This window comes from Wyeomyia smithii, chromosome 2 (assembly GCF_029784165.1).
Source record: "Wyeomyia smithii strain HCP4-BCI-WySm-NY-G18 chromosome 2, ASM2978416v1, whole genome shotgun sequence".
Classification (NCBI taxonomy): Eukaryota; Metazoa; Arthropoda; class Insecta; order Diptera; family Culicidae; genus Wyeomyia; species Wyeomyia smithii.
This window is the reverse complement of record NC_073695.1, coordinates 236,911,913-236,935,967: the sequence shown is the minus strand read 5'-3', so window position 1 is coordinate 236,935,967 and position 24,055 is coordinate 236,911,913. Positions and strand designations below refer to the sequence as shown.

General features: G+C 38.1%; 1 protein-coding gene across 2 annotated transcripts in view; it reads left to right on the top strand.

Annotated features, from left to right (window-relative positions):
- Positions 1-24,055, top strand: part of LOC129720096 (uncharacterized) — a 207,241-nt gene that overhangs the window by 34,354 nt on the left and 148,832 nt on the right. For both annotated transcript variants that reach the window (XM_055671515.1, XM_055671514.1), the window contains exon 2: positions 110-153. The gene's annotated coding sequence lies outside the window, so the exon portion shown is untranslated. The remainder of the gene's footprint in view (positions 1-109; positions 154-24,055) is intronic.

Genomic DNA, 24,055 nt, shown 5'->3' with positions numbered 1-24,055 from the left:
ATGGCGTCGTGTACAGAAGCTTTTCCATTTCTTTTTCAACTTAACAATAAACCAAAAACACATTTTTTATAAATATATAACAGATCTATTATTTTTTTTCCAATTTCAGGATCAGTGAAATTTACAATTAACAAAGTGTTGGATAACAAAAAGGTAAGTAAAGATTATTGTGACTCAGCACCTTTACTGGTCGAATTACGATAATATTAAAAAAATGAATTCCTGAAAAAATCAAGTAAAATGCAAACTGAAACCGTAATCCGCACAGACTCTTGTAAGCTTTATTTGCGACTGTTACGAAACGTGTTAATTTAAACCACTCGCGAAAGATTGTGTGCTAAAAACTACTGCGTGCCAGCAGCGACCTTAATATATTGTTATGCATAAAAGATGCTTATCGGTTGCTGTCAAGTGAATTTCACAGCTGGCTAGATATGATGACAATCACTTGTGTTTATGATCAAGACGGGCAGAATCGCCTTCAAAGCCGATTAGGTTTACGAATTTTGAATGCTTATAAACTTATTCAATTTCAAGGCTTCGGGGGAATCGTCAGATTATCAGTCAAACCCATGATATCACGCTGTGTATGTGGCACAGAAGGCAGACGGCAGATGGCTACTGGTTTTTAAACATTATGCAAATTTATCCAAACAGATCTCGGAAAGAAGAAGCGAACAAAGTTTCCTTGAATTAGCCAAAACTCGCCACTATATAACGTTACGCAGTGTGCGATCCAAACGATGTGAACTATCGTGTTGACTTAAAAGGAATTTTGTTGCAATCAGTAATCCCCCTAAGCCTTAAGAAATTTCTATACGTTCATCATTCCCATCGTTGAACAATCATGCTTAATCCGTCAAGCTTCATTCAACGTGACGGTATGGCTGCTACAATTCTCGAAGAGCGAACCAAATCATAACAATTATTATTAGCATTACGAGAGGATTAATATCCGTAATCGGCATCGATCTGTCGCTTCATTCCGGAATCAGTAACGTGACACGTTTTTGCTGCCACTCTTCCTCCTAGTCCAGAATTGCGACGCTGTGCTTATAAACTTATCATATTGCCGAACTCTACCCCATTCCGGTTCGTTCCGCCGTTTTTGCTCCCCTGAAACGGTATCAATAATCAGGAAATTAAACCGGATTTTACTCGCGACATATCTTCACCGGTGCTTTCGGGCTGCATTCATTCCAGTGTATCCCAGCCCCGGTCTCTTTCGCCAACCCTTTCTATGCCCGAGGCTTGTCCAACCACGGGATCACTCGTCCGTTAAATGACGCTCATTGGGTCTAAATCAGCCAAGCATGCATGAGCTCCCGGTGAGCCAGGTGAAGACGATGTACGAACCTACAGGGTGGCAATAGGCGGAAAAATAAATCATCATATTTATAAGAATAGATGTTAGAATGAGGGTGCACATCAAACGTTTAATGTACCGGCAAGACACTAAATTTCAATGATTTGATTGTACCATTTAACAATCGAACAGCACCCTGTGATAGTAACCTTTCCGCAACACCGGCTGGAGTTGGCAGAATGTAGAATTAAACTTTCCCTCTTTCATCATCCAGTCGAATTGGTTTTCGCTTCCCTATTCATAGCATCTATTTGAAGACCTTCGTTTTCCGAATCGATTGAACCGGCGAAATCACAGACAGATGATTAATTTGTCATATCGATAGTTGGGTTTCCTTACTCCCACCGTCACCTTCTTCGGGTTTCTTCAGCTTCAATCCGTCATACGACGGTAAAAGCAGGGAAAATAGAGCAGTTATCGATTTCTGCCGATCTTTCGATAGTTCACACATGTACGGTTGATTCGACAGTTCTCGTTAAGTACCAATGAGGCGAGGAATCAGCAAGGATGTACGATCCGCCCGGTATAATATGAACTGCAATTCCGATATGCTCTGTTTGTTCTTCCTTCCAGTGTGATATACCTATCTGGTATGTAGCGTCTGCCGGTGCAAGTTACGAGCATATCTCGCCTTAGGTGACGTGTCGAATGTTTCGGATCATCGCATCGTTCCAGTTCTCCACGGTGATGGACTCGGAATTTTCGGCTAGCCAAAGGCGAGGCACGTGCCGCTACGTTTGAGTGAATGTCACTTGCCGGAGGAATATATGATTAGAAGGCTTCCAACGAAATGGTCGAGATCGGTTTCGACGAAAATGAGTAATTTTCATGATATCCCATCCGAGCTAATGAAGCGCGCGTGCCTTTTGATTGGGGGCAACTTGTTAACGATGTTTATCCAAAATTTGCCCTATTGTCTTTTTTTTTTGTTGATAACAATTCTATTCAATGCTTTTAATCCAAAAATATTCGATATTTTACGGTTTTAACATATATTATAACTTACAGGATGAATATTAAAACCAACTTGACCAACCAACATGGGCAAAAAGCTAGTATATGATAGATTTATGTAAAGTATTTGAATTTTCAGTGTTTTTTCGAAAAGTTACGCTTTTGTGCCAAAAAGGGTGAGAACAACGCTAATATATATATATATATATATATATATATATATATATATATATATATATATATATATATATATATATATATATATATATATATATATATATATATATATATATATATATATATATATATATATATATATATATATATATATATATATATATATATATATATATATATATATGTACATATCAGCGAAATTCATTCAAATTAAAGATCGTGACAAAAAACTCAATATAGGGTAATCCGGTGTAAATGCAAAACTTGAATCCTGCAGATCTAAAACCGCGCCCATAATTCAAAAATTGGCTAATATGCCATTTTTACCAAAATCGAGAAAACAGTTGATGATACACACCCTAAACAAGGTCCCTATGGAAGCCGATTGTCAAAAAATGCATTTGGGAAGGCAGCAAACGTGAAACCATTTTGGCTAATATCCAATATAGTTGAGAAGTTGGCTAATATCCAATATCCAATATGAACCTGTGGCAGATTCACGAACCAGTGTATTATTACTGTACTGTGTTTCTTCTAACTTTCGAAAGTGTGTTGTAGCTTGGTGGTTACTGGCGACAGGTGAGCGATCGTAAGGCCCTTGCATCAAATTTGACTTTTTCACGAAGAATATTTGATGCTACAATAATTTATTTGTTGTGCTGCGAAACCCAATGATCAAAACGTGTGACTGTTTCCTTCTGTCATAAATCTTTACATTTAAAAAAATTATATTCAGCTCTTTGATTAGGAGTAATATTAATAAAGAGAAGATTCAGAATTCATTTTGGATTTGATGAGAAAAAATAGGAAAATGGATTGTAAGATTACCATAAATAATAATATTTTCGTTATATTATTATATTGCTGCACGTAACAGTTGTCTCGTCGTCCTTTTCATCCTAACTTGTGCTTCCGTGTTGTTATATTAAAACCATTTTCATCACCAACGAGTAAGATATAATTCACATCGTATGGATATTAGCCAAATTGCACACTGTTTTGTCAACTGACCTTTCGTTTATAATTGAAAAAAAAAAAACGGCTACTGTGTTAAAAATACGTGGCGGATGGAATTTTTCTACATATTTCTCTGTTTCATCTCAATGGCAAGGTTCCAGCATATATGAATGGTGATATACTCAATAAAAAAGTCGTCATGAACAGTCAAAATATGTTGTACCGACAAAAAACTTTCAAATACGTTTTTCTCGATTTGATGCCTATGGCATATTAGCCAATTTTTTAATTATGGGCAGTATAGTAAGCGCGAGTATTACAATATTTTTGATGAAAATTTCTACTAGTTTTTTTCTACCTGGAACTTCGAATATGCTCACTTTGTTGCAATAAATTTTTTGCAGATTCTTCTTATTTTCTCAACGTAAAAGCTTACATGGACATTTCTGGGTTGGAGTTCAATTTGTTCACTGCCTAAAAAACTTTGGTTCAGCTTAGAATTATGCTTTATTACTCTTTATTATATGTTTTATGTTATTGAACTGTAATTTTTACAATCATTTTTCTTATTCTCAACCGTCTTAAAATCATGGCGCTTGAAGATGTACTGGGATTATTTTGTGTGCATATATTTTATTTTGTTTCCGGTCCGACTTGAACCACAAATTGTTGATTTTCTTGGGTTACAAATTATTTTAAAGCCAAATACATCTAACGCATAATAACTAAAATTTTGGATTTAATTTGAGATTCTCGTACTCCCATACAAACTCACCCAGAAAAAAATAAGAGTTGTATGTGTAAGCTCTCTCTTTCTCTCTCTCTTTCTTTCTCTCTGTTTTTTTCTATCTCTCTCTGCTTTTTTCTTTCTCTCTGTTTTTCAATCTCTCTGTTTCTTTTTTTCTCTCTGTTTTTCTCTATCTCTCTCTATCCCTCTCTTTCCCTTTCTCTATCTCTCTCTTTCTCTAATCTCTCTCTCTTTCTCTATCTCTCTCTCTCTCTTTCTGTATCTCTCTCTTTCTCTATCTCTCTCTTTCTCTATCTCTATCTCTCTCTCTTTCTCTATCTCTATCTCTCTCTTTCTCTATCTCTATCTCCATCTCTCTCTTTCTCTATCTCTTTCTCTTTCTCTTTCTCTCTCTCTATCTCTAACTCTCTCTTTCTCTTTCTCTCTCTCTTTATCTCTCTCTCTATCTCTATCTCTATATCTCTCTTTCTCTATTTCTATCTCGCTTTCTCTATCTCTCTCTTTCTCTATCTCATCTCTCTCTTTCTCTATCTCATCTCTCTCTTTCTCTATCTCTATCCCTATCTCTCTCTTTCTCTCTATATCTATCCCTCTCTTTCTCTATTTCCATCATTATCTCTCTCTCTCTCTTTATACCTCTCTCTTTATACCTCTCTCTCTATCTCTTTCTCTCTTTCTCTTTTTATTCTCTTTCTTTTTTTCTTACTCTCGCATTCTTCTTCGTATTTTTTTCTTTCTGTCTTTCTTTCTCTCTCTCTCTCTCTCTGTATCTCTCTCCAGTATTTTTTTTGTTTTGTTTATGCACGCTCAGTTCTGGACTGCGTGTGATTTCCTGCAAACCTCCAAAATAAATCAACTTCGTTTTTCTTGTATTAATCAAGTAGTTTGGCTATCAATCAAGTTGTGTACCAAAACAAAATGTTTGGGGAAAATTCAAAAACACCTTGCCGATAGAAGGTATGTGTATTGGTCAGATTAAGCTTCATCACAACGCTATTGTCCACGAAAGGGGGGATGTGACAATGATAATATCCACGTGGACACGATATTTTCCTCCAAAAAATGGGAATCTGTAAAAAAAAATTTCCTATAATGAATATTCTCCAGGAATTCGGGCTGAGAGCCTTTGTCAGCTATATTTCATTCAGTTAAATTTTAAATCATATCTTTTGTGGCCTCTTCGTTTATTGAAAAGTTTCTTCAGACATGCTGAGCACTTGTTGAGAACCTTTCAAGAATTTAAGGTAAAATAAGATTATCTTTATTTTGTTTTATCTTGTTAGCAGAGGTACTAAGTTTTTTTTGGCTAATTTTGAGGCATTTTCAAACAAGCTTCGACCTAAATTTGGAATCAGTTTTGCCATTCAGTCATCTTTACTCTTAGCTAAATTTGGGATCAATGTTTGCTTTGTCATTTTCTGTCATTTGCACTCCATCCGTCAGTCTGAACAATCCTTTCTATTTTACCTAATTACTTAATTAATTTGAGCCAAATTTAAGATCATTTTCGTTTTTGGTCTCATTTGGCTTTCCCATTTTTTGGAGTCAATTTAGTTTTTTTGTGTTAAAAAAAGGTTTGAACTCAAGAAAAATTTATAGTTTTTTTTCATTTTCGATTTTTGTTACCTTCGATGCGTTTTCACTTGTTTTGTTTAATTTCCTCTAGGTTTTAGTCACTTCAAGTTATGTTCAAGATTATTTCCTATTCGACTTCTTCTGGATTTTAGAAATAAGCATAAACTTTTGTATGCAGTCAGTTTGCTTCTCGGAGCATTTCCATGCATTTTGATTTCTGAAAGGATGAATTTTCTGTCGACGCGAATGTGGAACTATATGCAGTTTTTTTTTCGAAAACGGTAGCAATTTCAGTTGTCACCCGGTAGCAAAAATTCTAAAATTTCAGTTGCCACCCAAATATTCAGTTGCCAGTAAACTTGCTAACTTGTACATGAATTCATAATTATAGGAGAGTTGACCGCATGGTTAACGTAGAACTACCAAACGTTAATCACTATCAACAACGTTTTGGTGAGAAAATTATTAACTGATTCTGTTAAATGATTTTGGGGCGCTGAAAATTTGTTTAATGTATCGTGATTTCCAGAGGCGTCTCGTCCACCTGTTCAAACTGTTCATAGGACAGGTAGACAATCTCAGACAAAAAGTTAACCGTTTCACATTTTTGGAGTGAATGGAAAATCATCGAAGGTAATTTATTTGTAATTGTAATTTGTAATTGTAATGTTATCCCGAACATGCTTATTCTGTTGTCAACTTAGTGGAATCTTATGCGCCGTGAAGAATGTAACCTGATGGGCTAGACTTCAAACCACGCCATACAACTCACACGCAACGCAACCCACACTCAGTAATGACTACCGTTTGTTCAGGCCTTTCAGTTGAACCAAGCGTCGTTCAAACACTTCTCTACGACAGGGCAAACGCAGTCTGTTATGTTCACCGCTCCTAATGCAACGCTTGCGTAAAAATGACATTTTTGGTTCAAACTCATTGTTGAACGAAAAGCCGATGGCAATGAGAGAAAACATTCATTATACACCATCTCTTCAGTATCTTTTCACCTGTTTCGTTTTGCCTTTCTGTTTCTTCTCTCGACACCATTGAAATTTGAGAGAGACCATATGGCCGCGAGAGTACGCAGATCTCAATCTTCAGAGCTTTCGTAGTAGATTCATTCATTATTTTTCTGGATGTGGTGGTGTTCTTTGGTTTTCATTTAAGACTTTTCATCCATTTTGTTCATTCGAAAACTTGAACGTCGTATAGCCCGTGTAGTGCACGTTTGTCTTCTTACGCGCTGCTTACTTTCTTGTTCAAAATTTTAACATCCTCTAAGGAAACGATTTAGCATTGAACTAAAATTCGATAAACAAAGCTAGGTTCTTTACTCACGTAAAGAGTTTTGAGAAAAAAAGATAATAAACATAATTTCGACTGTCGTTAGAAAAAACCTGCAAAAAAATTATTCTGAAACACTTCGGCTGGCAGAATGATCTGGCATTGCCTAACACATCTGTGGAAAACAGATTTCCTCTATGAAATGAAGCAGATAACATTATTCTACGATGAAATTATCGAAAATTAGCGCTCATATTAGACTGTAGGATTCCTTTGTCATATAGATAAATAAAATTTGTCCATTTTTTTTTCACAATACTATTGTTTCAATGTTGCGAAAATTGAATGAACAGGTAGCCCAATTGGCCACGCGTCGCCTCTGGTGATTTCGGATTGCCATTTGCCTATGACCTGGGATGATATTAGTTTTTTGTTATTTCTCACACACTCCAAGCAAACAACACATTCCTCGATTTCGGCATTACTGAAACAACTCAAAATTAATAACTTTTTTTATTTTCACAAAAGTTTTAAAGTTTTCATCTTCAGCTAGTTGAGATATATTTACGATAATTTTCCTACAATGATATACGATTTGTAGTTGACTGGGATCTTAACAACTGATTGTGCTGTGTGAGATAACGACAAATCCCGAGCACTTTTTATAACAAATTCAAAAAAGGGGTGGATTTTTTTGAGGTCACCCCGGCTTACAGTATTCTTTTTTTTTTAATTTCTGAATTTATAATTTTTTTCTGATACCATTTTTAGTAGTTTTCCGGTTTTTTATCGATCTCATATTCTTCTCTGATTGTAAATTCACTTTGCCGAACAAAAATTTTAATCCAATTTTTTAGCGCTTCAAAAATTGATTCTTTTGGAAATTAGGTTCTTGTATGCAATTAATATTGGAATTTTCTTATAAACAGATGCTTATTCGTTATTGAAAACAATGCTTTCAGAAAATTTCAAATTTATTGCAAAAATTGTTCACACTATTATACGCTCGGTTATATAATTTCGGTATCGTTTAAATCAGCTATCAGCTATACTTATCAGGCTATTTGTTTTATGAACAAGCCTCTTCTAGATCAGCTAGCTTCTAAATAATGAAAGAGGGAAACATTTTCTACATTCCCAAAGCCCTGCCTGATTTAAGACACCATAAACGCCAGAAATTTATTTATTGTAACTTCACCGGTAACGTACATCTACTCACAGCATCTCAAAAGCTTGAGTAACACATTTCGGCATATTCATTATACTCCCTGTTCGACTTGTAGATTGGGGCTGCAGAAGAGTATATAAATTCTACCCAGTTGTGAGGTCGTCGTGTCCATGTAAATCAGCTTCAGCAGCGTTTATTGTCCCAAGATAATACCCAGAAATGGCAAATTATTTCGGCTTACGTGGATGCTCACCTGAGGACAAAGAGGACAAAGACTCACTACCAACGGTGCTACCAAATCCGCTTTAACGACCCTATCGCAGTAAAAACAATCAATATTTTGGAAATTTATTAAATAATCCTCGGTCGAAAAGAGAAGCAGCGCATTTCACTAATTCACGGATTAATCGAACGCCTACTCGGGAAACAATGAGTTCCGACAGTATTTAGCGGCGGTTTTGCTCGTTCTGCCCTGCCGCCTGGCTGGTATTTGATCTGGTTGACGCGAAAATAGCTCGTGGCTCATTGGAACAATAACAATAACATATAAATTCTCATCCCTTTGTGTGTGCTGTGCAGGCGAATTCGAGCCCCGCTTGGGTACGACCAGCCAACAAGACCAGCTAATGTTTGGAATGTAAATCGTACAGATTTGCTGTTTTTGCTGGCAGCTCTCATTTCTGCACAGTCTAGCGACCAAGCTAAGGTCGACGAGTTTAAGCGAAGAGTGGGATTTCCCGGGAACACCAACATCTCCGGGGCACTTGGAAATTTATATTTAACACCCAATTTTCGTCGTCATTTTGTAATACTTATGCTACCGCCCGAACGAGCGTAACCAAGCGCTTGGCACAGAACCCGGTTGCCGTTACCAGCTCCAAGCCTGTCACAGTTGCGCTGAGTGTGAATTTGAAACCGACGATAAAGATAGCTAACCTTGGGGTTGTTCAACATAAAGTTCCGCGAAAAGATTTTTTTATGTGTTATTTTAAAAATATGAAGTTCAGTTTCTTTATGTAGTTCCATTGAGTTAAGCGTTGTTTGACCAATAAATAGTTAATGGGTTCGATGATGGCAATTTCGGTCACGGGTTACTTTAAAACACGTTTTATTATGTCAAAGCCGACGTTTCAAGGATATATTTCCTCGTCCTCGGCTTTGACATAATAAAACGTGTTTTAAAGTAACCCGTGACCGAAATTGCCATCATCGAACCCGTTCCATTTAGTTTTCTTAAAGTAGAAGCTCGAGTTACGAGATTTGTTTTTTTGGCATCCCTCTTGCATTTGCTTGCAAATAACGAAAAAATGCAAACTGTCAAGCACCATTGCATTTGGCTCGTGGGCGCTTTGTCGCTTTATTACTCACTCTCCGGCACATTCTGGTGAATTGTGTATCTCTGAGTAGTGTGAAATGAGTTATTATTCCATAGAACCCAAGCACACCGCGCACTTCGGAAAACTTGTCCCCTTGTCCTCACGATTCTGGATCACTGATTCCGGTCATGCTAGTGTTTTCATTTGGTTTACCTCAACCCGTTTTCGCCCTACTTTACAAATACATCACCAATTCGTTCCGGAGAGGACCTATGGAACTCTAGAACAACGTATCTATCCGTCTGTTCCTCCGTCGGAAGTGATGCATTGTCCCTCCCGGGAAAAAGACCTTTGAACCAGCCACCAGAAACTTTTATATATATTCTCTCGTGCTAGGAGTAATCATTTCGTAATCGTGTCACGACATGCAGTGATGCTGGAAAATACTTTTCTTCTACTGGCGGGAGATTTTTCTCGGAGTGAAAACGGTTTTCAAGTTCTTTTCTCTTGTTCGCCATACATACTTTCTACGGTTCGTGGCACAGCTTAAACTGCGCATAATAGTAAATAGTAACCATTATGAGACAGGCTGCAACTGATTCGACTAAGATGAAGAAATTCCGTCGACGCTCAGTGCTCGTATTCAAGCCAAGTAGCATAAGCAATTTCCCACCGCTTACGCTAGTTAGCCGACTGCCATTGTGGCAGAAGCTGAAACATCCAATGGGTAGGGTTCGCGGAAGATGGAAGAGGTATACAAGATGCATGCATGATAGGGCAAGCTGCTCCTTGTAGGTTTTGCGGGTGGTAAACTCTCCCGAAAAAAAAACGATCCATGACGTGAACAATAAAATCCTATGCATGAATTTAGTTCAATTTACAACCTTCATTCAGGATGAAACTTTTCGATTGACCAGCTCTGCTCGGGACAGAACAACAAACACTGTAAATAAAATGGCCACTGACACTATTTTCTGCTACTGGCTGCGAATCATTGCATAATACTCCAACCAGGACCACTAAGGTATGACTGACCCCATACTACTCCTGTTGGTAGATAGAGCGCTCCAGTTCGGAACGAGTGGGTTTTGGAGCGGTGAACTATGACAGCATCGGATCGTTGGGGTTGGCTTGGTTCGTTGGTTGGCTAGCTGGATTGCTAGCTGGCTAATGCCCGCGTTGCATATCTCAGGCCCTATTTTGCTCTGGCAAAGTTGTGACGGCCTGGAGGGGTTTTATACACTTACTCACTCACTCACTCGCACAGCAGACGACGGTTTGCAGCCGGGTCGGGTTTTGTCGGTGGTCGATGGAGTCCGGGAGCCGTCAAGTGCAACCAGAAACGTACAGTTTCAAAGGCCGAATACCTCACTCGCTAGTCAAAAAGATATACGTAGCACAGATATAACACAGAAACCAAGAGACACAGATCCGCGCACGAATGCTGTTCTCATAATGGAATTGTACATTCACACAATAATGCTGTGCGCTAGCTGCTCCTCGGACCTCATCCGGACTCGTAATAAACCCGGTCGCAAAAGCTGAGAGCCTAGCGGACTGTACAGAGAAGACACAGATACGCTTAGAAACAACCGGAAAGCGTGGCTGAATAGCACTTTAGTGGTTGCATAAATAATCAGCGGGTGGATAAGCGCCAGTGCAGAGGAAAAAAGTTTTTTTCCTTCTAAATTAAAGCACGATAACGCGTTAAAACTTGTGGAAATATGTATCTCGAAGCTAATTAAATTGGTTAATTTATGTACGAATTAATCACAGTTCGCTGCTGTTGCTTTTCAGCGTTTTCTAGCCGATGTTTGGCGGGATCGTGATTTTTGCAGCGACTACCTAATTGATTTGTTTTCTTGTCATTACGAGATGAATTGCAGTGTAGCTGTTTAGTGCAGTTTTATATAGAGCATGTCATAACCATAAAGCCAGGGGTAGTTTTCCACATAATTATGTGAGGTTTATGGGATTATATCTTGGCAGGGTTTAATGGAATACTGGCTTAACGGTTGTGCTGCTCGTGGCTGTAGTTGATTACTTTTGCTATTAATTTTGAAAGTTTGTCATGATTGTACAGAAACTCCACTGATTTCATGGCAAGGTTACGCTCTTTATGAAGGAGTTACTCTGCTTGCAGGCTACGCTGCAGTCGGCAAATGGTGTTAACAAAGTTGACAGTAAACGTTTTGAAATTCATAGGCGTAATTTCTAAAACAGATTAATAAACTTATCTCTGCTAAAAACAAAAAAATATTGCTATCTCCGAAACGAGGCTACGCAGCTCATTTCTATGAACCTTATGATTTGGATCACAATAATGGAATTACGTTTATTTTTGAAGAGTTGAAGTTTAACTGCACTAAAATTTAAAGAACTTGAAGGGTGACTCTACTATGGAAGGTCGAAAAATAATGAATTTTCGTGATTTTTTTTCGAATTTTCAGAGTAAAGTGAAGTGTTCGGGTATTTTGGCCATTGATTAAGATATATATGAAGGTGTATTTTGCACGTCATGGATGCAAATATAGTGAATATTACGCTGTTGGTAGCTTGAAACGTGGAAGCTTTCCCTCTAAATCAGAACCTAACTGGTAGTATGGTTTTTCTCAGTTTTTAGTGGACCGGTCCAGCTGTTTTTTTAAGTACCGTGGAATGAGGTGAAATTGACCTCCTGTTAGAGCGTAATAGAAACTGATGTCTTGAAATAAAACATGCTGGTAAAAGCAACAGTACCGTAGAGTATATGTGGAGCAGAGCGCCGCTAGTTTCTCGTCGTCTATCATTGCAGCGGGCACGACTTCTATTCGCGTCCAATCAAAACTGCAACTGACGAACGGCTCAACATTGAGTTTTTCCAACAACTGCTGCAGCGTGCTGCTGTTGCAAACTTTTTCTTCAAGCATCATAGCGCCTTACGGTCTTCGAAAGAGTTTTCCCAGGAAAATTTCAAACAAATATCATGTATCGATATATTTTTTGGAGTCAACTGGACATCTCTGGAGAATAAGTTTTGAAAAATAGGACTTTTCCATATAAAATCGTAAGGAAACCCAAAAAATCGGGCGCAAAAATATAGTCCCATCGTTCGATCTGAAAAGTTACTCGTTACCTACGGTTTCATGTATATTTTTCGACGTTGTACTAACGTCTGTATCGAAGTTAGGCGCCTGAATTTGAAAATCTAGTAATTCAACCAGGGAAAAGTGGTCAGGTTCTGAGCGCTTATATATCGGCCGTTTCTTTTCAGAATATCGGAGTTTTGGCATCAGCCGATCAGAAATTTCGAATTCGGCCTCCCTAGCTGGTCTCGAGATACGATGCTGGCCTAACAAGCCAGTTGTCGTAGGTTCGAGTCTTGACTCGGGAGAGACTGCTAGTGTCAGTAGGATCGTAGCGCCAGCCCCGCAATTGCCCTGTACACTTAACAGTTGGCTGCGAAGTCTGTGTATAATAAACAGAAGGATCCGATACGGAATGTAGCACCCAAGGCTTTGGTTTCGATCAGAAATTCTTTTACGGTTAAATTTATGTAGCATAAACCTATTGTTTGATATATACTTTGGAAAAATTGGTAAATAACATCGATTGACTGAATCATGCCGAGCAACCAATCACTACCTCTCTTCCCAAGCACAGCCGACACTAACGGATACAATCGATCTGACTTTGTAAACGATTTGTTGTTGTTGTTGTTTTACTCGAGGTCTTTTTCTGTTTCCGATGCTTTTTACTTTCCTTATTATTCCCTATTCTTCTAAATTCCTCCCTCTTTCCAAATAACTAACGAAACCTTGATATATAAGGTACAGTGCGTATATTTCATCCCATCATTTACATTCCAAAACCCTACCGGCATCGTACGCACGCCATTGAATTGAATTTCTCATTCATGCGTTGACCGGCAAAGCGGACGGTTTTTTCTGTAGCAGCAGCAAGCGAGTGGTGGCAAATATTAGTCGCTTATAAAAGCGCATGACATCGAATAAAAATTTCTCATTCGTTCATTGACCGGCAAAGCGGACGGAAAGCGGGTAGCGAATTTCTCATTCGTTCGCATCTACGGAAAAAAAAATTTAGTATTTTCCCGTTTTTTAATTACCATTCATTAAAAATATTAAAATGCGTAAACGAACACGGTTGTGAATTCGACTTTACAACAGCGATTTAAACTTCTTCAGCCAATCTTCATTCATCGAGGAAAAATTACTGCCAATGAATGATCAACACTTATTTGCTAGAAATTTCATTGAGATCAAAACAGGTTCTTTTAAGTACCATGAAGTATCGGTAAAAAGAGTACCATAAATTTTAAGTAAAGTTTGCTCAATGAGCATATATTCAATTTCCGTTTTTGTTTCTTGGTGCGCGGTTTTGTTTTAGTTTCTCGCACACAGAGAAAAAAACATACTTGTCTCTATCGTGAAAAATAACAAAACATTTAGAAATTCCCTAAATCATAATTAAAGAAGTAATATAGTTTCCTGTCACTCGCTAAAACATCGATAACAACTACGCAAAAAGTGTGTAATTGAGTTCTCAAGTCATTGAAATAAACGTAATTTCTTAAAATACATGAAGTCATATGCTGGGCTGGAGTTAAGGTTTTTCCGAAGTGATTGCGCGAATATAAAAGATCCATTATTTCAGTTTATATTATTATTCATAACGTTTTAACGTTTCAGTATCTAGCAATGCACTGTTGGATTAAATTGCAGAAAACACTAGAGTTACAATTCCGTCTACTATTTGTTCTAATGGAACATAAAAATACCGCAGTTACACGTCATGCGGTCGTGTCTTGGATACCATCCTTCTACTTTTTCTTGCTATAGAATGCATGTGCTTGAATCCAAACTTTGAGCACAAACATCATGAAATCTGATTTTATTTTTATTTTTTTTGACTGACGTTTCTTGATATATTTTAAAAAAAAAAAATCATTACTTCAAAACGCTCTGCAACTTCAGTGATAGTTTGGATTGTTTTGGCGTCAAAGGAAAAGTTGCTGAAATACTGTGCAAAGCAAATTTCTTTCGTTAGTTATTGTAAAATTCGGTCATAGTAGGCCTGATATTGAAAACTTTGAAAAAAGTGATTTTTTGTTGAAAAGTAGCTTAAAAGTTTTGTTGCCACAGATTGCCACTGTTGTGAATACATCATACAAATTTAGGTAAAAACGTAAGCTTTTAAATACTGTAGCGCGAAACTGCGCAAATTGTCGCTTTAGTGAAAAGTGCGATAGCAGATTTTTCTATTATACAGTCATACCTCGATATAAGACAACCTCGATATAACGTAACTTTTACCTCGATATAACGTAACTTTTTAAAATGTATTGAAATTGAAAATAAATGATACAGCAACTGTTTTTGGGCTATAAATTACTCCAAAACATGTTTGTATTAAGTTTTGAAACCAATGAAACCAATACGAAAATTGTCCAAAATATGTATAAGGAAGGTTTCCAAATACTTATAGGTGATGGAAAAAAGGTTTTCACGCGTATTAATTCACAGTCTTGTATCAATTTAAAAATAAATGTTTTCTGATTGTTGAAATTTTCTCTAAATGAGCATAAGAAAGGTTTAAAAATACTGATAGTTGATGGGAAATAGGTTTTCGCGCATCTGTGAGTAACCACCAACAGTCTTGCATCAATTGAAAAAAAATTTTTTGCTTGTTGAAAATTGTCCTAAATGGGTACCGTGCTGGATCGAAACCCGTACAGTATCGAAATCCGTACACCTTGATGTTTTTCTTCATTTTTAAGCATTATAAAAATTAAAAATTCATATGACAGCCACATGTACATGTCCGTTGCACTGTTGGCTTTCTGTTAAATTAAACTATGCGCCAGAAGGCCATGAAATAAAAATATTAAAAATGGAAAATCAATCGTGTATCGGTTTCAGTTGTCATTTCGTCGCATTGTGAGTGAATTTACTAAGGAAACGTAATTCATATAAAACGTTTTTCAAGTGGGATATAAGTGTTTTACTCTGTGAATCTTTTTGAAATCGATTGAAAAGGTAAGTCTTTGTCATTTTCGAGCTGTATATTGTCTGGTAAATAGTGCAAATTGTATTTATTCATCAAAAACTGTGCCGTACGGATTTTGATCCTTGTTAATCGCTTGAATCGAAATCCGTACACCGTGTGTATCATACATATATTGTTGAACTTTCATTCTTGTTTTCAGCATTTTATGGAAGAAAAGCATAAATATTCGGAAAACAGAGGTCTCTGGCAACACTGCTGAGCAGAATGTGTCGCGAATAATGTGATCGTGGAAAACTTTAATTTTTGATAAGCTACCTCACCCGTGCGTACCTCGAGTTTACTCCAGATTAGTCAATGACCACAGTCTCGTGTGTGCCCGTGTTTTTTCCTGCGAAAACAACTTAAATCAACCGAAAAATATCGATTCTACTGTGAGCTCGCTGTGCCTCATTGGTGGCTTTTGTTTGTTAGAACCAACTCTCCGCTCATAGACAAAGGATTCTTTCGTTTGAAAGCTAACAGCGAAATGCCGGGTGTTACGAAAAATAGTGGAATCACCAAGCGGTTACGCTGCGACGATGATGGCTCTGGCGATGTAGCTTCATCAAACACCCTAGATTCTATCGTACAATTGCTGCTTACTCAGTTTAATGAGACGAAGGAAAAGATCGACCAGCTGCAAACAAACATTGACGTCAAAATTGAGGCCGTGAAAATTGAGTTAGAGGAAAAGTTATCCCTTGTATCGTCAGATATCCAGTCGCTGAGATCTGATTGTGCTGAAAAATTTTTGCGTGGCGATGCTGCTATCAATGTTATTAGCAACAGGGTTGACAGAATTACTGATGCAGTGTGCAGTTTGGAAAACAGAAACGAGCTCATCATTAGTGGAATCCCCTTTCTGACGGGGGAAAATCTATAAGTTATTTTTGCGGATATATGTAAACAGTTAGACCTGAAAGCATCAACAGTTCCTTTAGCTGACCTCAGGAGAATGAGTACTGGTAAGCAGTCGAATGGTAGTGAAAGCCTTATCGTTGCGCAGTTTGCTTTGCGGAACGCCCGAGATGACTTTTATGGTGCTTACCTTCGGACACGAAATTTGAATCTTAGGCACCTTGGCTTTGACTCAGATAGACGTGTTTATGTCAACGAAAATCTCACGGTTGCAGCACGCAAAATTAAGCAATCTGCTGTGCGACTCAAGAAGAATGGTGATGTGGCGACTGTTTTCACCAAGCTGGGAGTAGTATACGTTAAGAAGAACTTCGATAGCCCTCCTGTCGCCGTATACAGCACTGAACAACTGGACCAGAAATTAGCTTATCAAGGTTAAAGTTTGTTTTCAATTATTTATATGTATTTAATGTATCAACGACGAATATTTGTATTTTTGTTTATGTGAAATTATAATGAGACGAAAATTGTTAGATTTAATATATTAGTTGCCCTTCAGCCCGTTGAAAAATGCTTCCTTAAGTGCCATGATCCAAACTAACAATCACACCAACGCAACAGCGAATATTCCTGGAGCAGTTATGAATACTGTGCTGCTCTCAGGAATGTTTAATATAGTCCATGGTAATGCCCAAAGCCTTTGCGCACGCAGGTTTGAAAAACTGGAAGAAATTAGGCTTGCACTTCAAAACCCTAAAATCGGAATCGCCTGTTTTACTGAAACTTGGTTGACCGATAAAAAAACCGACAACTGTGTATCTATCCCGGGATACTCTATGGTTCGCTGCGATCGTGGTTATAATCGTGGAGGTGGCATCGTTGTCTATTTTCGTTCTTACCTGCGCTGTAATAAATTGTTCTGCACAGATCTGACTGGTGACGCTGAAGATAAAACCGAATGCCTTGGCTTGGATGTCAACGTGTGCAACGAAAGGATCTTGTTACTAGTTATATACAACCCGCCCGAGAATGATTGCTCTCGCTACATAGCTGAAAAAATGTGTGAGCTCTCAGACGCCTACGAGAATATTGTTTTGATCGGAGATCTAAACACTGACATGTTTCAATCAGGTAGAAAACAAAGCAGACTAGCATCGGTGTTTCAGACTTTCTCTTTGGACTGCATAGGTGAGGAGCCTACTTTTTTGCACCACTCAGGTTGTTCTCAACTGGACTTATTCGTAACGAACACTAGCCCGAAAATTCTTCGGTTTGGACAAGTTGGTTTCTCCGGACTCTCACAACATGATTTGATATTTGCTACGCTGGATTTTAAGATAACCTGGACAGAGAAGAAAATCACCTATCGGGACTACGTAAACTTTGATGTTGAAGCCGTCTCACGTGCTGTTTTGACTGTGCCCTGGTCTGAGTACTTCGATATGACTGATGTTAATGAGCTCACCGATTTCTTCAACCACCATATAAAATCCATTCATGAACCGTATATCAGGCTTCGAGAAGTGCGTGCTCAGAAGAGACAGAATCCTTGGTTTAATGCTGATATTCGCAAATCTATTGTGGAAAGAGAACTTGCTCACAAGGACTGGCAACAATCTCCTCCACACCTGAAAGACACTAAGCGCCAACTGTTTGCAACACTAAGGAACCGTACCACTTCATTAATACATCGAGCTAAAAAAACTTATCTGGAACATTTCCTGAATGTAGAACTCAACAGTAGTGACTTGTGGAGGCGCGTGAATAGCCTTGGTGTTAGAAGTAAAACTAAGCATGAGGACTGCAGCTTTGATCCTGATGAAGTGAATGCAATGTTTACATCCAGCTGTGCTCCAAGGCAGCACCATCGTCAGCCTACCGGAAATATAACGACTTCCGCTGATGCCTTTGGTTTTCGACATGTCGAAGCGTGGGAAGTAGTCAATGCAATCTGGGAGAGTAAATCAAATGCTGTTGGCTCCGATGGTATTCCACTGAAATTTATCAAGATCCTGCTTCCACTAATTATCGAACAAATCACATATTTATTCATTACCATCATAGATACTGCTATGTTCCCCGATACCTGGAAACAAATTATTGTACTGCCGCTTAGAAAAAAACCTCATCTGAATGCACTTTCAAACCTGAGACCAATCAGCATTTTATGCACCCTGTCGAAAATATTTGAAAAGCTTATTGAACAGCAGATATCTGCCTACCTTAGAGAGGATAAATTGCTCTCCGAACAACAAGCAGGATTCCAAAAAGGACAAAGTGTAAAAACGGCTGTACTGAAAGTAACTGACGACCTTTATGGCACATTGGATAAAAATGGCATTAGTGTACTGCTGTTGCTGGATTTCTCGAAAGCATTCGATACTGTTTCTCACCATTTGCTCTGTAAAAAACTAGTTACTCAGTTCAGTTTTTCTACCAAGGCTGTCAGTCTTGTTGGCTCTTATCTCATCAAACGTACACAATGTGTGTCATGTGCAGGTAAATTTTCACGTAGTGCGGAGCTATATTCTGGTATACCACAGGGATCCGTGCTTGGACCTCTGCTTTTCTGCTGTTACATAAACGACCTCCCCAATGTGCTCAAATATTGCTCGATTCAACTGTATGCTGACGATGTCCAACTGTATACTCTCCAAACGGGTGTACCTGCAGCTGAAATTGTACGCATGGTTAACGAAGACCTTACCCGAATATCATCATGGTCCAGGAAAAATTGTTTGCTAATCAACAGCTCTAAAAGTGTTGCATTGTGGATAAGAAAACGTAGGAATTATCGACTGGATCTGACGCTGTTCACGTGAAGCCTAGTGCAACTGCCATGCAAAGGCTACATGTGGCAGTGAACAGGTGTGTACGATATGTCTACGGACTGAGTAGATACTCTTCTGCTACCCATTTACAGGGGAACCTTTTGGGATGCCCTTTGAACGTCCTGTACAACCACCGCTCGTGCATATTCTTGCATAATCTCATCACGTCGCAAGCTCCTGCACCTCTGTACCGAAAATTAAATTTTCTCCGAGGACAACACCGACAAAACTTGGTGGTCCCTGTAAACACGACCTCGGGCTACGCCAATTCGCTGTTTGTGCATGGTGTGACTAATTGGAACTCTCTACCTACCTCATTGAAACGTTCCACGTCGAAAGCATTTTTCAAAAAGGGCTCATTAGATTTTTGGAACCGTCAGTAAATTGTTAGATTTAAAATAATTATTAAAGCGTGACTACGTCAAAATTCGGAGATAGCAAATTAACAAGGTTTGCCTTACGCTATTGGACAATAAACAATAAATAAATAAATAAATAAATAAATAAATAAATAAATAAACGATTCCGAAAGAGCTGTGACAGAGGTGCGCGAGAGAAAGTCGTACCGGGAAGCTTCGAGGGGTTCTGGCGTTCTGGTGACTACGATAAAGAATGCCGTAACGAATGGCTACAAATCTCAATCAAAAGGAGTTCCACCAACCTCCACTGCTGGAGAGGAAGATTTGGATCATGAAGTGGGTGCCATGCATGGGCATAGTAATCGGGCGGCCCGGGGCATTTGCCACCTCCTCAAATCTGGGCCTGGAAGAAGGCGTCTCGTAGCTGGTAGTTGAGAAAAAATTTATGTTTTTTATGTCGAATCATTCAATTGGGTCCTAAAGCTATACCAGTTTTTATATATCATTTGAAAAAGCCGCGTTTTCTGAACAAAACGTGATTTTTGAAAAATGTTTATCGTTCTCCTCCGATTTTTAAATGAAGAATAAAAAACTGCTTGAAAGGTCTAAGATGACGTTTCGCCCATGTACGGTATATGAAAGAACAGTCAATTAAGGCATTTCGAGCAGTTTTTTATGCTTCATTAAAAAATCGAAGGAAAACGATAAACATTTTTTAAAAATCACGTTTTGCTCAGAAAATCGTTTAAAACTTTAGAACCCCATTGGGACCTAAAGCTATTCCAGTTTTTAAATATCATTAGAGGAAAGCCGTATTTTCTGAGCAAAACGTGATTTTCAAAAAAAGTTTATCGTTTTCCTTCTATTTTTAAACGAAGAATAAAAAACTGCGCGGAATTTCTTAAATGACAGTTCGCCCATGTACTGTATATGAGAGAACTGTCATTTAAGGCTACGAGCAGTTTTTTATTCTTCATTTAAAATTTGATGGACAACGATTAACATTTTTTAAAAACCATGTTTTGCACAGAAATTTGCACTATTTCAGCTGATATAAAAATTAGCAAACCGTTTAAAACTTTAGGAACCAATTGACCGTCACAATATATTTATTCGTAAATTTAAAGATAAATTGAAAAATAAAATTCATTTTGTACTTCTATATCTATACGGATTTTAATTCATTGCTGTACGGACTTTAATCCAGTCTATATTGCGTGCGTGCGGATTTTGATTCAAAAGTGTACGGATTTCGATTCAGACGAAAAACTGCGTACGGATATCGATTCAAAACATGTTTATTTCAAACATGATTTTTTTCGAGTTTCAGAGTAATTTAAATCATTTTGCTTGAAAATAGTGATAAAATATAAGTAAACCTATAAGTAAGCATGTCAGTTTAAAGCAATATGTAATTTCTTGATTTTATATTGACCGTCAAAGACTATCATGTGCTTAGGTGTACGGATTTCGATCCAGCACGGTATAAGAATGGTTTAAAAATACTGATAGGTTATGAAAAATAGGTTTTCGCGCATTTTTGAATAACCATTAACATTCTTGCATAAATTAAAAAAAAAAGTTTTTTGCTTCGATATAACGTAACTCGATATAACGTAACGAAAATAAAAATAAAGTTGCCTTATATTGAGGTATGACTGTATTTATGAAATTTCAATGATGTCAAACCAGTTTATTACTCACTACATATTTAAAACAATATTGTAAACATTCAGACCTTTTCAATTTATAATTATAAAATTCGCTATTAAATCATATTCATAATCATGAAACTCGCGATTAAATATTATCAAATTCCGGCTAACAATATGCCGATAACTGTATTGAGATAGCAAAACATTTTGTCGATTTGTACCCTTGGTACTACAAGTCGGACTTTCATCTGGAATATTTATTTTATTTTATTTTTTTTAATATTTATTTTGAAAGTTTACCTTCACTATCGCTTTCAGCACATTTGTTATTGTTTCTGTCCTTTGTGGCCTGTTTGAAACATGGCCGAGTCAAGTGAAGCCAATCAGTGTCAAATTATTATTTTTTTGCTTTTCGAGAATCCACCACTTTTTTAACGGAAATATTTTCTGAAAACGCCACTGCATCATTCAGGTAACAAAACGAAAGAAAATGGATGATTTTACGTTCGTTAAAAACAAATTTGTGAAAAAAATGGTGATTCGATTATCCGGAAAATTCGGTTACCCGGAGTGAAAAAATTCGACACTCCGGATAATCGAGTCCAAACTGTATTTTATTTTCAGGTCGCTTATTTAGAGAGGTCTATGAGTTTACTGAATATTCCCTGATTCGGCCTAACCTTTTCATATTTTTCCTTGATATTCAGCTCGATTTGCTGGACGTAATAGCACTATTATTTAGTCTTTTTCGAAAGTATTTAGCAGAAATGATTAAAAACCTTTTACAAATGAAGTTTTTAAATGCAGATTTCGGAATTTACCCGTTTTTACGCGGATTTCTCCCGCGTAAAAAAGACTTCAGTGTAATGACAAAGTACGAAAAGGTGTCCAGTAGCATGTTCCATGACAACATTGGTAAAAATTAAAAACGTAATGATAACCAAAATAATTCACCAAATCCGTTTCATTAATAGAAAAGCTAGCGGTTGTTGAATGGACGTGGCACTTCCAATCAAATCTCTAGGATGCTGCCGTGAAAAGTAATAAGGTTTACTAGATTCACTGGAAATTGCAACACACGATGACACCCGCGCTCACAGAATGCAATCCGCTCTGAAAGCACTCCAAAATATGTGCATACCCAGCTGGAAAATTATACTGCATCCCGTGTGCAACACAATTATTCAACTCTAATCATGCTTTCCGTCGCTTTGGAAAAACTGTGTAATCCCGTCGTATACAGTGAAGAGTGAGTTATTACATTGTATACATTCCGAAGCATGCTGCAGCCAGCACGGTTTCCCACATTCCTGTCAACGTCACTAGCAAAATGCAGTGAAGAACCTGCATCCTATTGTGCTATTACAAAGAACACCCCCGGATTGTACTGATGATGGGCCAGCCAAAAGCGTATCTCCTTCCGACTCTTTCTACTACCAGTAGCAGTAATGCTGATGGTGGTTTGGTAGCAGCACTCGCTAGACCCTAGTTGTTTTTCCCGAACCGGATACACCGAATCATCCGCCACACTGCATCCTGCTAGTGGATCATGATGGACGAACAACGAAATCCGCATTGCTCCTGATGACTGTCAACAATATTCCCTAGAATAAATATGCATATTTTAGTATTGTGCTTCGCTCGAACTCCAAATCGCCTGACAAACATTCTTCGGTTATATTGGCATGTATACATTGTTGGATGGATGTAGGTACAAGTACACATCGTTGCTTTGTCGTTCGCGCGTTATGCGACGAGATTGCACGATGCAGATATCGCGATTGAAGGCAACAAAAAAAACTTCTGATCTACATCTATACTAGATGCGAGCGGCTCTTTACCCGACGGTTCACCCTGGCAAACAGTTTGCGTTTTTTTTCTCCACTTTCTCATCGATAGTGGAAATTTTCTGATCTAGGTTTCAACATTCGTTCGTTTTTCTCTCCGAGGCGATACGGAGCGCGATGGTAGGGCCATGGACTACGGGCTGTAATCACGGAATCGATAATAATTCAAACAAATATGTATAATTTCTATCGGCTTCCATGTGCTGCAAGTATAGTTTCCATCGTCGGGTACGCTGGGGCAAACTAAAAGCTTGCTGATGGAATCATTGTTTGTGTTTTGTTAGCAGCATACATCGCATATCATAGTTTTGTGGTGGAAAATCCAAAAATTACTTTTGTTAGATTTTATCCTTACGATACGAATGTAATTGATTTGTCGAATACAGCACAATTCTACTGTTTATTTACCGATCTCAATCTTGCCCCCACGCTCCGGTCGTTGGGCGTACCGAGCTGATTTGGTTTCGATTGTGGCCGATCAGTTTGCGTTATGATGGCCTGTTTTTCCATACAGTTTACAGCCATATACAAGCACCGATTGGACAGCTGCCACAATTCGTTAGAAGAACGTCGGATTCCGGGACGCAGGTATTGTGTGTGTGCTTTGGGGTCGGCTCATATTGCTCATCAAATCACCCAGCTGCATGCGATATTATTATGACAAGTTTGAGAAAGACCTATTGGTGGAGAGATATCGAATAGGTGATAAATAAGTGGCAATATTGTGCCGGGCGACGTCGATGATGTATTATCACAACCGATGCGTGCCCTAGCCTGGCAAACGTTGTTGTCCTATCTGCATCTAGGCACTTAGTCATGTCGGCAACTGGAGACCTTTGCGACGGGACATGCGGGTGTGCATGGAATCGAACGATGTGGCCGGAGATAGGTTTTAATTATAAATGATTGATTCCG